At 50.2% G+C, this 15,883-nt stretch overlaps 1 protein-coding gene across 1 annotated transcript in view; it reads left to right on the top strand.

Annotated features, from left to right (window-relative positions):
• The first annotated feature begins 1,385 nt into the window (after window positions 1–1,385).
• The window catches only part of LZTS1 (leucine zipper tumor suppressor 1), a 66,268-nt gene continuing 51,770 nt past the window's right edge, over window positions 1,386–15,883 (top strand). Inside the window, exon 1 of the mRNA XM_052645107.1 lies at window positions 1,386–1,559. The gene's annotated coding sequence lies outside the window, so the exon portion shown is untranslated. The remainder of the gene's footprint in view (window positions 1,560–15,883) is intronic.

Here is a 15,883-nt window from a genome sequence, read left to right as displayed (position 1 = left end):
TTATGTCTCCTGCATTGGCAGGTGTGTTCTTTACCACTAGTACCACCTGGGAAGCCCATACTTACCATATACTGGGATTCTTATTTAATCCTCACAGCAAATCCATAAATAAGAAATTCATTCATTCAACAATTATTTATTGAGTGCCTACTATGTATCAAGTTCTGAGTGTTGGGGATATATGTGAACAAAAGGAATCAAGTTGTTCAATCATGAATAAAAAAAGAAAGTCCCTGCTCTCAGGGAGTTTACATTCTGGGAATTGTTATCCCAATTTTATAAAGGAAGGAACTGGGATATAAAGAATTTAAAGCAGTGACTCAGGGTCATAGAGTTGATAAGTAGCAGAGCTTGTCTGACTGACCCCTTAAACCTCATGCCTTGCTGCCTCCCAGGAAGCCAAGAATTGAAAGATGGAGTCTTTAGGGTCAAGAACTGGGGATAGTGAGGATCCTCTACAGGGTTTCAGGTGGAGAAACAGCAGAAACAATATGGTGTGGTCCCTTTCAGGCCATCTTCCTTCATCATTCTACTTATAATCAGAAGCCAGGCACTTCAATCTCCCCACACCCCACCTCAATACTCCCTGGGCATGCATCCTCAGGACCCCAGCCTCATGCAACCCCCGGAAACCCAATAAACTGACCCTTTGTCCAACCAAATCTTGTAAACTTGGGTCCTCTCCTACCTCAAATGCTAGAAGTTGAAAGTGGGTGGTAGAGAAAATGATAGTGTTAGAAAGGTACTGGGTAAGATTACTAGCTATAAACAGTCCTCAACTTTCACCTGAAACATTTCGGAGTGGGAGTGCCAGTGGTCTAGGCTCCAACCTGCAATCCTGGCGAGCCAATGCCTCTTACCAGACTGCTGGTGCCTTCTTTGAACCTAGAAATCCAGGGGACTGAAGTGGAGAGATGGTGCTGGGGAAAATGGAACATGTAAGAAGAAGGGGGTGAAAAGAAGGGGAAATAAGAAAAAGACAAAAAAGAAGGAAGGGGGGAAGAGAAGGAGGGGGGAGAAAAAGATCGAGCAGACGGGGTTATCCGGAGGATCTGCTGAAAGTGAGATCGGAGAGTTGGGGGAGTCGGGACCCCGCGCGGGAGGCGGATGCAGGCGAGCGGGAGGTCGAGGGCAAACCCAGCTGTCAGCTGGGAACAAAGGCCGCCGAGCCGCTGGGAAGAGCCGCCGGCAGCCCTAACCAATGAGCGGCGTCGGCGCCGGCCCCGCCCCGCCCCGCCCCGCCCCGCCCTGGCCAATGAGCGGCGCCAACCCCGCCCCGGTCCGCCCGCCCCGCCCTGCCCTCCCGCCCGCCCGAGGCTCCCGGACCCGCGCTGGGGCCGGCGCTCAGGGAGCCAGCGAGCGGGCGGGCGACGGGCGGCGCCGGGCGGGAGGCGAGGTAGAAAGTTTCTCTGCTCGCCTCATCTAGCAAGCCGGAGCTGAGAGCAATCTCGGGACCCGCCCGGCCAGCGCGAGAGGAGAGACGGGAGCACATCGCCAAACACACTGGAAAAGAAAAGAAAAAAACCCTGAAGTCAGCCCCAGGCGCAGGGACAGATAAGGTGAGGTGGACAGGGGTCTCGCTCAGTCCGCAAGGAGGGAGCCGGGCTCCCGGGAAACTGGGCTCCCCGCGGCGTGCCTGCGCGTCAGTCGGTCTTTGTCTGTCTGTGCCGGCGTCTGTCCAGGTGTCTTTGTCTCCGCATGTAACTGTCAGGGTCTCCCCTCTGCCCGGGCGCGTGCGGCGAGTCTGGTCCCCGCCTGGAAGAAAGGAGGGTGCGCCCGTCCTTCCGGCTTTGTCTCCTACAGACCGGGTTTATCTACTCCCCGTCCCGAGTCTGATCTGCGGGGGCAGAGGTGTTGGGTGACACCGAAGTCCAGAAATGAGGAAGCGGGAGATGTACAGGCAGGGTCTGACAGCCGCGGCCGGGCCACTGAACTTTGCTGTCTGGAACTTTGGAGATGGGCTGTGTGTGTCCGCACTGGTGGCGGGGACACGGGTGCAGTTGGAGGTATAGATTGTTCCACCGAAGGGATAGGCCACAGGGAAGGTGGGTGATGAGCCTGGATATTTAAGTGGCCCCCTGCCTGCTGGGGGATTCCCAGGTAGCGCTGGTGGTAAAGAATCTGCCTGCCAATGCAGGTTCGAGGTAAGAGACACTGGTTCGATCCTTAGTTTAGGAAGATCCCCTGGAGGAGGGCATGGCAACCCACTCGAGTATCCTTGCCTGGAGAATCCTATGGACAGAGGAGCCTGGAGGGCTGCAGTCATAGGGTCTCACAGAGTTGGACACGAGTGAAGCAAATTAGCACTGCCTGTACTCATTCAGCCAAAGCAACACACACACAGTCTCACACCTACACACATATCACATTCATTTCTTTCTCTCACCCACCACAGGCAGCCAGCCCCTCACTCTCTCCCCACTCCCCTACACACACACACTCTCACACTCGCACACACACGAACACCCTTCCACATGCTTAACTCCAGCCTTTAGAGCATAGAACTCAGCAGCAACAGGCACCAACCACTACAGGCTTTCTGGTTGCTGCTCCAAGTGGAAAGGACTAAACTGGGGAGGACCTGAGCAGTCTGCCTGCCCACGATGATTGTGTCATGCCTAGGAAAGTGCTCCTGATTCATTGACTTCGGGGCCCTAACTTCCCAGGAATGAGGAGTACTTAGGGTGCTGAGCATCTGAAGTGTCTGGGTCCTTGCTCTGGCCTTCCAGCCACATCCTCTCGCTGCCATCGGCCCCTCCGTTCTGGTCTTGGGTGCTGGCAAACTAGCAAAGAGTCACCTCATCCTGGAAAGCCCTTGCAGGAGCTGTGGCAGGTAAGGATCTCCTGCAGCCTCATGGTGGGAGCTGAAATGCCCTGCTTGAGAGATAGGCTGCTTGGCTCTTCTTTCTGCGTCCTGAAAAAGAGCCTGTGTGTAGGGGCAAGGGAGCATTTGTAACCTGAGCTTCCTCTGAGTTGAAAAACAATTTTCCCTGGGCATGTTGGGGGAAATACAGGTGCTGAAAGTCTGTGGGTACATGTACGCATGTGAAGATGTGTAGCAGAGACAATGATTACAGGCAGGAAGGGTGTTTATGTTTAGGGGTGGAGGAGAGTGGAATCTATGGTTGAAGTCTGTGGACAGAGGCATACATGCTAATCAGGTGTGGTTTTAACACCTTGTGTTTATCCAGAGCCTTTCTTCTTGAGGTGTTTTCTGTGCATCATAGACGTTATCTCATTTGTTATCTCCTTTACCCTTGAGACATAACTACCAGTTGAGCATGGAGCATCGCTGACTCTCTGGGTTCTGACAGTGAAAAAAGTGAGGCCACAGAGCGGCAGGACTTAACTGAGGTCCACAGTTCATGGGAGCAAAGTCAGGCATAACGAGTGGGAGTCCACGCAAAAGGGATCAGGGCTGGGTGGATGTGAGCCAGGGACACTCATCTGTTGGTGATGAGAAGAAACTCAGGTTGGAAAAGAAGGGTGTCTCTTTGAAGGTTCCAGCATGTGAGCAAGAGGGAGGATGGGACATTTGAGATGGTGGGGTTTTTGAATGTTGATGGCAGCCTCCGTGCTTCACAAGGTAGAACCTGTTTTAATACTTCAGCTTCTGCTCCTGTCTGTCTATAGGAAGAGCCCCTTGTCTGCCCATGTGTCCCGGTGGATATGTGTCAGGATAGTTGCCATTGAAGGGGTACGGCTGGGGTAGTATGGCTTGGGGAGAGCCAGTGCATTGGGACCATGAGAGGGAAAAATTTGCTGAGCTATTTCGAGAAACCATGCATCTGCCTATATGGCCACAGAGATAGATGGGCTCTAGCTATGGAAAAATGGCTTTCTGATCCCGAAAACATAGGTATACGCCTATGCACTTTTTCAACATTCATTTTAAAAATATTCATTCGGTGCCTACAAAAGGCAAGGCTCTGGGCCTGAAAGTGAGTCTACAAGGAGGAATAAACCGATGATGGCAAGCCAGTGGTTATGCAGCTTACAGGCTAGTGTAGTGGGAAATATTTAGCAACATTTAATACCCTTCACTAAGTACCCTGTGTGCCCAGTACTTTTGGCTCATTATCTCCTTTAATTCTCAGCACAGCCCCACAGGGTATGTATGATTATTAGAGGAGGAGACTTCAATCCCATTGCCAGGATAGGAAGTGGAGGAGCAAGGGTCTCAGCTCAGCTTAGTGCTGAGCCTGGCTCTTTGCACATTCTTCTGCTACTTTTGAACATGTTTCTTCTGTGCAAAAGATTCTTGCCCTCTTCCTCTACCTCCACCCAACTAGCCCCCATCTGCGCTTCAGGTTTTAACCATACAGGATCAACTCCTCCAACAACTTGTCCCTTCTCTCTTTAAGGCTGGGTCACCTGCCTTCCTGTCATTCCTTGCTCTCCTGGCATTTACCCACAGGCTCCTAAAGAGCCTCCAAAGTTCCTAGAGGCAGAGATTGTGTCATCAATTCCCAGGTCAGAGTAGTATTTGGCTTTTAGGGGGAAGTCCTTAGGAAATGCGTGTTTAATAAAATAACTGGACAGAAAAGAGGTATCAGAGACTTGGTGGGAGCACTTTTCCAGCAGCAGGTTTCTGCTGAAGGACACTTGACTGGCATGACCTCTGATTTTCCTGTCTGTATTATTGGGCCAGCTGTTTCAGGGCTTCTGCCTAACTGGGGCTCCTATATCCTGATTCCTGCCTCCAGTAGTTTGGAAGCCTAAAGAAAACCCAGCCTCCACCCACCCTGCCAGCCTACGCACTATATCTCCAGGTCCTTCAACCGAGAAGTATAATTATACAAGTAGGAGGTGATAGGTGTGATCTAGATTTGAGGTTTCAAAATCCTACAGTTGAAACCCCCAGGGGGCAGTGGTTCCAGGGTAGTGATGAGGTGTTTCTGGGGTCTGGCCAACAAACCTGGGAAATCTTTCCAACTGCCTGGGAAATCTTTAGACGATTTACATGGTGGGTCACTGAGCTGGCTTTTGAATAGATTTTTGTGCTGCTGCAGTTTAAAAAACACTGTTCTGGAGTGGACACTCTCACGGTTCTGCTGGGAGTGTGAGTTTCTCCCATGTTTGGGGAGGTCATCAGGCTGTGATTTGCCCAAGGTCACATGGTTCAGAGTCTGGTGACTCCTTTCCCATGCCCTTTGTACCACCCCATTATTCCTCGTGTCAGGATTTCACATGCTTTCTCACGGGTCCTCAAAGATCATCACCCAAGTTTGAGAATCTCATGTGTTGCGTTCTTTCATGCATGTGCTCAGTCGTGTCTGCCTGTTTTGTGACCCCATGGATTGTAACCCACCAGCCTCCTCTGTCCATGGAATTTTCCAGGCAAGAATACTGTAATGGTAAAGATTTTAAAATTTAAAAAAAATAAAATTTAAAAAAAAAAAAAAAGAATACTGTAATGGGTTGCCATTTTCTTTTCCAGAGAATCTTCCCAACTCAAGGATCAAACTCGCATCTCCTGTGTTACCAGGTAGATTGTTTACCACTGTGCCACCAGGGAAGCCCAGTTTATCCCTCATCTCCCTGGCACCTTATATGTATGTGCATGCATCCTAAGTTGCTTCATTATTAAAGGTCTTATCCATGCAAGGTGCCAGGGTGATGGGGGATAAACAAAATGACTAAATAATGGTCTGGCTAAATAAAACTTGTGATGAGGATTGAAGAGGAGCCAGCCCCCATGAGTCAGTGACAAGTACGTTGAAAACTAGATCGGGACAACTTTGAACATGGCAGCTGTTCCCCAGGAGGGAGGTAAGCTAGAAGACTCTAGGGTGGAGGTGGCTGTGAACGAGACTTTGAAGTTGAACCTAAGGAAGGAATTTATACCTTCCCTATAGAGAGGAAGCATAGCAGCAACAAGGTCATAGCTCCCAGATGCAAGTTCAGAGTCCAGGAGATGTGTCTGTCTCTCCAAGGGGAGCCCCTGGAGGGAGCCTGTTACCTCCTTTTAACTGGCTTGACCAGCCATGCAGACCAGACAAAACTGGGCAATGCCGGGTGGGAGGTAACTCTGCTCTTTACAACTGCCTCCAGCAGAGCGAGTGTATAGCGACGGATGGGCTCTTCCAGGGGTCTGGAAAAGTCGGCCTGCTGACTCTGTCAGCCAGAGTCAGGTGGGGTGAGTTGGGCTTCTAGCTGCTGCTGTTTGGCATAGTTGCCTCTGTATCTGCAATCTCCATCCTACGTCTCTTTCTTACTTCCTGCCAGATGACAGGCTCCCACCAGACAGCCTGACCATCCCTGGCTTTCCTATTGTAGTGATTTTAATAGCACTTTTTAACTTCAAAAGGATTATTATTATTATTTACAACTCTGAGATTTCTTCTGCAATTTGACAGAGGAGAAAATTAAACGAGAAATAAAGGAGTTTTACCCAAGACTTTAAGTGGAATGCTGTGGGTTGAACTGGGCCAACTTGACTCCCAATCCAAGCAGTAACCACACAGCCAAATTAAGTAAATAGATTTAGGTTCAGTGAATTGGTGTCAAGTGTTTAACATACAGAAAGAGGAAAGATTTTTAAAATTATAAGAACTCGTTTACTTCCATATTTATTATAATTGAAGCTTGATAAAAGTCTTAGACTTTTCTCCCCTTTTTCTGTTCACCCTCTTCTTATCCCCAAGCACTTGTTATGCATATAGCTTAAGCTCAATAAACGAGAAATAAGAAGTATCTGGCATAATGGCATCTCTACTTGAGATGCACTTTAAGGAATGAAATGTATTTTATGTTGGTTCTTTCTCTTTATAGCTAGTCAACTCATAAGGTTTAGTCCATGCTGCGTTGAAATTATGCAGAATTTGTCTTCACAGAGTCTGAATTAACGATGTTTCATTGGAATACCAAGTTTTCATCTATAATCTAATTCAGTGTTCCCACCTTATCCATATGCAACAAAGTCCTAAACTAAAATGGGATTAGCGGTCTCTTCTTTGGTAATGTGAGCAGCGTGTGGAAACCAGACTTCAGGGGTGGTCACATACGGAGGCTGCCTCCCAGATGACAGAACTGGATGGAGGGTTGGTGGCAAGAGAGTGCAGTGGGGCTCCAAGTAGGGGAGGCAGGGGAGTTGGTGGAATGGGGAGAGGGTGAAAGAGACAGAGGAGAGAGTGAGTGAGTGTGTGTGTGTTTATGTGTGGGTGCATACGTGCCCTAACAGCCAAAACTAATTGTCCTAATCAGTCCAGCAGAGAGGTGATTTTTCTTCGTAAGTGACAGGCCAAATTGGTGTCTGAACAGATGTGATGTGGGTTTTGTCCAGCGTCTGGAACAAAGGCAGGAAAGAGCCACCCTCCCCAGATCACCCACAGATTTGCTTCCATGTCAGCTAATCACTGTGGAAGAAGAGAACTGCCTTTAAGACGACAGTGGGCAGACATGTGCACACACACACATACACACACACACACATCCCATGCATTCTCATCATCTCTTCATCTCAGGTAAGCTCTCCTCTGATACCTACCACACTCACAGTCACATGCCATAATACCAGTCCTCAACACTCCTGGTTGGCCCACCCTGCAAGCCCCACACCAGTATCCACCTGGGTTGGCATCTCTCCGGGGCCTGGTCCACAGCATGCTGGGGGCAGCCCCCTCCCCCAAAACTACAGGACCTCTGTTTCTGCCATGCCCAGAGCAGTCTGTCCAGTTCCCATCAGCCCCTCAGGGCTGTAGATCCTCTGAGGCCCCAGCATCCATTAGAAGAAGGACCTAACTAGTGAAATTGCCAGCCCCAGGGATGTACAGGAACATGGGCCCCTCAAAGTTGTCCAAAATAGAACTGAGATCGGGGGTAGGCATGACTCTGAAAATGAGTTGGCATTTCAGGGCAAGTCCTGCCCCTCACATGACCTAACCTCCCTGCACAGGCTGCCAGGCAGCTGAGGCAGTCCCTGCCCTAGGCACCTGGGCAGGGCTGTGCACTTGGCTCACTGGTCTGTTGGCTTTGGGGGCATCTTCACTCTCCTTGCTGTTTGCAAAGCTATTTGCTGCTAAATCACCCTCCTCCTGGCACCCCGGACTGCTAAATTGGTCTCAACTTGCTGTACTTCCACCCACCACCTTAGTCATTATTCGCTGGCAGCATTCAGAGAGTGGGTGGAAAGCAGCCGAACATTATATTCCTGCTGAAGAGAGAGAGATTTGAGCATAGGCATGCAAGGAAAGGGGAGAGGGAAGGAGGTAAGAGAAAGCAAAGGAGGCAGGAGAACAAAGCTCAGGCTTGCCGGCACCTGTCCCTGTGACCCCAGCCACCCTGGGTGGTGGGGCAATGGGCCATAGGTGAGTGAGTGAGTGCTGGACTATTAGGAGACCCAGGCCTTCTAGGGTGAGAGCGGTACACTCACTACTGGGGCTGCCCTGCCCAGTCTGGTCCTTTATTTCTCCCTTGAACATCTGTTCCCGTGAATTAAAATGTAACTTATATCCTTCCTCCCTGCCTAGTTGATAAACTTTTAAAATTTTATTTTTAGCAATATTGCAAAGGTGGGATCTTAGTTTCCCATCCAGGGATTGAACCCAGACCCTCAAGCAGTGAGAGCTTGGAGTCCTAACCACTGAACTTCCTAGGAATTCTCAGTGATAAACTTGAAAAGGAAAATATGTCATGCCCCCTGTGCCTAGCACCAGGCCCTGGACACACTCAGGGCTGAGCCCCACACAGTCAAGATCGAGGGTAGTGAGGGCTACGGTGGTCCTTCCTACCCAGCCATTTCAGGTCTCCCTCCCTGGTGGCTCAGACAGTAAAGAATCCACCTGCAATTCTGGAGATCCAGATTTGATCCCTGGGTGGGGAAGATCCCCTGGAGAAGGGAATGACTACCCATTCCTGTATTCTTACCTGAAGAATTCCATGGACAGAGGAGTATGGGGGGCTACTGAGAGACTAACGCTTCCCGACCTGCTGCCCTAGGACCATAGCGTCTGGGATCCCAGGCACACGAGAAGAGGAGGAATCCCAAGGGAGCTTTCAGGGCTTGGTCTCTTATCTGGGTGAAGAAGCTTCAGGGAGGGAAAGGGTTAATACCACAAAAGAACAGATCAGCTAAGGAAGCAGAAACCTGGAGGCCCTCCATCCTGGCATGGAAGGCCCCGTGATCTCCAGCCAGGGGTCAAGACTGTCATGGAGAGAGGTCACCTAGTGCCTAGGCAGTGCACTGGAGCTGGTGGGCAGTGGACAGCAGAGTCAGTTCTCATGTCAAACAGCAGAGACAGCATCAGGCAGAGCAGAGTGACCTTGACAGGAGGCTCTCTGAGTCGCTGATAACATTTGTTTGGTCTCTCAGGAGAGGTTGGAAGAACTCAGTGCCAACCCCAGCTGGCTTGAAACCTGGTGGGCCCGTGACCCGGCCTCCTCTCCCTCCCACCCTTTTCTCAAGGAAGATAATGGGAAAACCCTGTGAACAGAAGCCTCTGCACAGCTAGGGAGGTAGGGACACCAGGGAACCATGCTGAGAATATCAAAGGGCATGAGTCTGGGTGAAGGAGCCCTGAACCTGCCCTTGACCTTCCACCAATTGCTCAGAGACAGCGCCTGGAGGATGCCTGGGCCACATCTGCCTCAGCACCTTAGCGGTCAAGAGGTCAGGTCAGCAGAGGTTCAGAAGGACAATTAGGCACCCAGGGCACCTCTTGACCCATGGCAACCTTCAGCTACTTCAGCCTCAGCTCTTGTCTGCTCCCCCGCCTGCCCAGCATCTTAGCGGTAAGCCTGCCTGCCCTGAAGGAGGGAGGGAGGGATTAGACTGTGCTCATATCTCAGGGAGACAACCTCCCCCTCCTTGCTGATCAAATTCCCCCAGCCCCTACGCCTCGTTGGCGCCGGCAGGCAAACCGCACTGCAGGCAGGTGGGGAAAACAAGACCCAGTGGGCAGAGCCCCCAGCCCTCCACCTGCACAGAGAAGGGAGGGCCCCAGCCCAGGGACCCAGGAAGGCACCCCAGCTGCTGGTGCCCCTCCTCTCAGAGGGCCTGCAGCTGCCCTGCTCAAAGGCTCTGGGCCGGCTGCGGTCGGGCAAGGACAGGATGCTTGGCTTTTCCCGAGCGAATGTCTCATCTACAAGGATAACCAGGAGTGCAGGGCTGTCAGTGTCCCCAGGCCTCCCAGCAGTGCCTCAGCCATCTGCTGACTTAGAACCTTCTCTAGATGATAGACTCACTTCTATGCTAGAGCTGTCACAGGACCATCAAGGCCAGCGTTCCAAGATTTATTAGGAAACTAGAGAGACTTCTTGGAAGCAGTGCAACCTACTTTGCATAAAACACAAAGTCTCTGGGTGGAAAGGACCCTGACATATTTTTTTTTTTCTTTTGACCACACCACAGGGCTTACAGGGATCTTAGTTCCCTGACCAGGGATCAAACCTGTGCCCTTGGCAGTGAAAGCACAGAGTTCTAACCAATAGACCACTAGGGAATCTCCTTAAATCCCAATCTATCTGCATCAAAACCTTCCTCCAGTCTTTTTTCTACAGGAGTAGAACAGGAGTCTGCTGTTTCAGACTCCAGAAACACAATTCATTCTCTATTAGTTTCATTCTTTTAAAGTCACAGAGTGCTAGGTTTGTGTCAAATACTCTGCTGACTCCTGGAGCATCCTGTATTGGGACAGGAGACAGACACATTTTACAAAATCACAGCACAAAGCCCAGCTGGTCTAAAAATGTCTTCTTGGAAGATACAGATTTGAGAAGGACCCTGTGGGTTGGATGTGATTCAAAGAGATGGGGGAGTGGGTGGCACAGATAGGGACCCAAAGTGGCAGGGAGACAAAGGCAGGTTGAGTTAGATCAAGGATGGTCTTGTGTATCTGGCTCAGAGTTTGGCAGGTAGCATGGAGCCACTGAAGTCCCAGGGAGAAGAGTGGCGTTGAACAGACCTTGGTTTTGAGAAGTTCATCTAGCAGCGGAGTGTAGGATGGATTTGAGGCAGAGCGGCTTCTTTCTAGAAATAACATTATTTATTAGAATGCCTTTCTAGGCTCCTCTCATGTCCCAGTTGATGGCACATGTTCCCAGAGATCCCACACAGTCTGGAAACAGTGTGGCTGAGGCTTCAAGGAGAGAGGAGTTCCTAGTCCAGGCTCAAAGGTCAGAGGTCAGTGTGCAGGGTCTAGGCGTTATTTATGACAGAAGACATAGGGAACACCTCATAGCTTTGGACCTGGAAGAAATCGAGGAGGGGGAGGGAGGGATTTTTTGGCTGTGATGGGTCTTCATTGCTACATGAGGGCTTTCTCTAGTTGGACGAGCAGTGACTGCTCTTCATTGTAGTGTGCGAACTTCTCATTTCAGTGGCTTCTCTTCCAGTGCACAGGCTCTGTGCATAGGCTTCAGTAGTTGCAACCCTTAGGCTTGGTTGCTCCGCAGTACGTGGTATCTTCCCAGACCAGGAATCGAACCAGTGTCCCTTGCATTGCAAGATGAATTCTTAACCACAGGGAAGCTCAGGGCTTTTTGTTGTGTTGTTTTTTAATGGATGGAGACAGAGGCTTAGGCAGGAGAGGGACTTACTTGGTCAGGGTCCCACAGCTAGTTTGTGTAGAACCAGGACTGGTGCTCCCACTTCAGACTCCTTTCATTCACCCACTGCTAATTGTAGACAAGGACTGGGGCCCAGTAGGATGCATCAGGTCCTCCAACCTGGGGTGTCAGGAAGGTTTGCCCAAGGGCACGTCTGAGAGCTTGTCAGTAGTGGGATGCTCTCAGTCTTTGAGGCTTTCTCCTTGTATGCCAGAGACAGCTGATACCCACAGTCTCCATTTTTCTCTTTTGTCTTTTTCTCTGAATGCTTCAGATGCTTTATTTCCTTCTCTTTGTCTGATGGTTCCTATGTCCTAAAAGTTCTGAGGGGCTCCTGGCTAACATGAGAGTGAGGTTTACGAGGCCATTGGCCGTAGTTACCAGTTTCCGTCTTTCAAAAATGAGAAATGAGGTCTCTGCCTGTCTCACATGTGCTCAGTTTAAATGAGAAGATTTGTTGTTGCTATTCAGTTGCTAAGTCGTGTCTGACTCTGCAACCCCATGGACTGCAGCGCGCCAGGCTCCTATGTCCTTTACTATCTCCCAGAGTTTCCTCAGACTCATGTGCATTGAGTTGGTGATGCCATCCAACCATCTCATTCTCTGTTGCCTCCTTCTCCTTTTGCCTTCAGTCTTTCCCAGCATCAGGGTCTTTTCTAATGAGTCAGCTCTTCGAATTAGGTGTCCAAAGGATTGGAGCTCAGTTTCAGCTTGGGACGTTTAAATGGGAAGATTGCAGGTGCCACCAGTCACTGTAGCCACCCAGCATGTTTGATGCCACATCAGGAGAGATTCCTGGACAGGAGGTAGGTGTGCGTTCCAGGGCCTGGAGAGGCCGGTCTCATCAATCAGGGACCTCCTTCAGTTTCAGAAGGACAGGGTGCCAGGGGTCCCCTGCCCTTATCTCTGAAGCTCTTGGAACACCATTCCCCATCTTCCTCTGGAAGGTTCCTCAAGCAAGATACCTACCCAAGAGCTACCTCTTACCTGCTAAAACCTGGCTAGCCTAGGGAGGGGCAAGGCTGTGGCAGTGTCCTGTGAAGTCTCCAGTGAGCTGTCACCTGGAGACAGATTCTTTCTCCCCAAACACTCCAGCCCATGCCACATGCTCTTAGGCTCACAGAGCAGTTCTCTCACCTGGATGGCAACCTTCAGCTCTGGTAGAGAGAGTAGGTAAATCCTAATAGAGGTAAAGCATAGATTTTTTTCATGCTTGCCAGTACTATGGATGAGTCTGGGAGGGGACAGCAGAAAGAATGTATCTTTGGGAATCAGACCAGTGTTCACATCTCAGCTCTGCTACGTAAGAGTTGTGTGTGATATTGGGCAAGTCACTTAGCCTCTCTGAGCCTCAGTTGTCTCATCTGTAAAATGTTTTGTGTCCCACATAGAATTTTTATGAAAATTGCAAGAGCGAGTATAAGTCAAAGCATGTGAAACATAGTAGGAGCTCAATTTATGTCAGTCTCATCCCCTTTCCATCAGTTCCAAGGGCAGAAAACCCAGCAGGAGGCTGAGTTGTCTATGCAGAAGGGTCATGAGCCCTTGGTCCAGGTACATGGCCAAGGGGTCAGGCAATGATACCTATGATAGCTTCCCTCTTGTCTGCTCACTCTGGCAAAGAAGGGTAATTGTAACTGAAAACAGATGGGAGGGAATCCCTACCACCTCTGTCACTCTGGATCTCCATCGCTGTTGTCAAATTGACTAAATTAAAATTGACTTATAAAATTGTGTAGAACAGATGAGCAGGACATCTTTGACTGCTCCGACATCAAGGCTCAGCACTGAAACTGAATCTCTTGCTCACATTGTGCTAAATCGCTTTAATAGCATCTGGCTCTTTGAGACCCCATGGACTATAGCCCTCAGGCACCTCTGTCCATGGGATTTCCCAGGCAACAATACTGGAGTGAGTTGCCATGCCCTTCTCCAGGGGATCTTCCCCACCCAGGGATCAAACCCAGTTCTTCTGCATTGCAAGCAGATTCTTTTCCTTGTGAGCCACCAGGTAAGCCCTGGTGCTTCACGTTGGCTTGTGCCAAATGTGTGTGCAGAGGAGGATGAACGGAGAGGGGGGTACTCAGAGACCTTATGGTTTTCTCCTGTCTCAGGAAGACCCCACAAAGCCATCTTGTGCACGTGTGAGGGGCAGAGTTTAGGAGAGGAAGATTTCTCCCCAGGGTGAATGGCTGGAGAGAAGCGGTTTAGGCTGCATCCCTTTCTTTCTCCTGCCTCTGGCTTCAAAGGCAATGTCTTTACGATCTGGATGTTTTCTGGATTAGGTAGCACTGTATGGTTAGAAAAGGGGGAAGAAAGAAAAACAAATAAAATGAAACTCTGTCTCTGCACTCTGTCCGTGGGAGATGCACAGCTGCAAGACGGCCCAGGTCTGGCAGAGACTCCCGTAAGAGGATGCAAAAGGCTGAGGGGGTTGAATTCCACATTGGAGAATCTGCTGCTGCTGCTGCTGCTAAGTCGCTTCAGTCATGTCCGACTCTGTGCGACCCATGGACAGCAGCCCACCAGGCTCCTCCGTCCTTGGGATTCTCCAGGCAAGAATATTGAAGTGGGTTGCCATTTCTGAGGGATATTTTTTCTCCTTCAGTGGCACTTAGGGCTTCCCAGGTGGCTCAGAGGTAAAGAAACTGCCTGCCAATGCAGGAAACGCAGTTCCAATCCCCGGGTCGGGAAGATCCCCTGGAGAAGGGCATGGCAACCCACCTCAATATTCTTACCTGGAGAATTCATGGATAGAGAAGCCTAGTGGGCTACAGTCCATGCAGTTGCAGAGTCCAACATGACTGAAGTGACCGAATATGCACGCACTCAAATGGCACTTAAGGTGGGATCAGGCAGCCTGGGGGGACCCAGGAGAAATGGCTCCTTTTTGAGACAGAGTCAGTTCCAGGATCCCATACCTGAGTCCTCTCTAGGGAAACAAGCACACTGGTGTTTCATGCTCCTTCCAGGAGAGCTCAATATTGCCTTCTTTCTCCTCCTCCTCTGTGGTTGTGTGTATGTGTTTGTGTGTAAATATTCATTTTTTTAGCTGCATTGGGTCTTAGCTTTGTCATGAAGATTTTTCTGTGTCCTGTGGATCTTTCCTTGTAGTGCCCGGGCTCTCTAGTTGTGGTGCACGCTTAGTTGCTCTGAGGCTTGTAGGATTGTAGTTCCCCGACCAGGGATCAAACCCTGGTCCCCTGCATTGAAAGGCAGATTCTTAACCACTGGACCACCAGGAAAGTCCCTGTGTGTGTGTTTAGTAAAGAAAACTTTCCCGTGGTAATGGCATGACCCAGAAAATTGAGGTAACTTCCTCTACCTGATCTGACATTAGGTCTTATCTTCAGAGTCCAGCAATTTCTCCATTCTAGCATGTTGGGATCTGTTGAGGACAGAGCACCTGGCTTTTAGGAACTTTTGGGAGAGGGGATTCTAACTCAGCTGAGGGGCCAGCAAGGGCTAAGATTTGGAGAACGTGAAGAGACCTCAGTGAGCCTCCCAGAACAAAGGAAGCCATGGGACTTGCCTCCAGGCTGTCTCTGCCTCCTCCTTTAAATTAAGGGATGGTGGGAATCTCCCTTGAACCTTGGAGACACAGTTCAAAGGACTGCCCTATGCACCATCCCGGGCTGGCAGCTATTAAACTCCCACTTGACCTTGCTTCTTGGATTCAGAAGCTGAGATGTAGAGCTTGTGAAAGCCACATGAGGCAACCCAAAATTAGGTCTTGTCTCATTGGCATGATGTGATTTTAAGGAAGTCTGCCAAGAGTCGGATATAGTGGTGTATGTTAAGATTCTCCACCCAGCAGGGCTGCAGGGAGATGTGTCCTAAGACAGGAAGTTAAGATGAAGAGATGACAACACTAGCCCAGAACCCTTCTCCCCTCACTCCCTTCCCTGCCATCCTTTCCACCAGCAACAAGGACCGTGCTCTATTGCCTGGCCCAGGAAAGGCCAAATGACAGGGACAAGGAGGCCATGGGGGTTTCTGGAAGCAACAGCACTGTCTCCCTGCCTTGCACAGGCCGCTGCTCAGAGTTTTTGAGGCCACAGGAGCAAAGGGACCCCGGTGATCAGCCACTTCTGAGGACCAGAAAGGCCTTTTCGGATCTCAATCTTTGCAGACAAATGTGTTGCCACCATGAGGGAGAGTCTGGTTTCTAAGAGTGGTAACTGTAAAGGTTTCTTTGGCCAGAAAATCTCATCTCAGAGTGTTCAGCATGTACCAGATCCCTTGGGAAACTGAGTATTGCTGCTGGGTGCATACCAGCCTTGGCACTGCTCCATATCACTCGCCCTGCCCTCAGCCACTAAATGGAGATGGTACC

Source organism: Budorcas taxicolor, chromosome 8 (assembly GCF_023091745.1).
Source record: "Budorcas taxicolor isolate Tak-1 chromosome 8, Takin1.1, whole genome shotgun sequence".
NCBI lineage: Eukaryota > Metazoa > Chordata > Mammalia > Artiodactyla > Bovidae > Budorcas > Budorcas taxicolor.
Note: the sequence above shows the minus strand (reverse complement) of the source record. Positions and strands in the feature narration are given on the sequence as shown.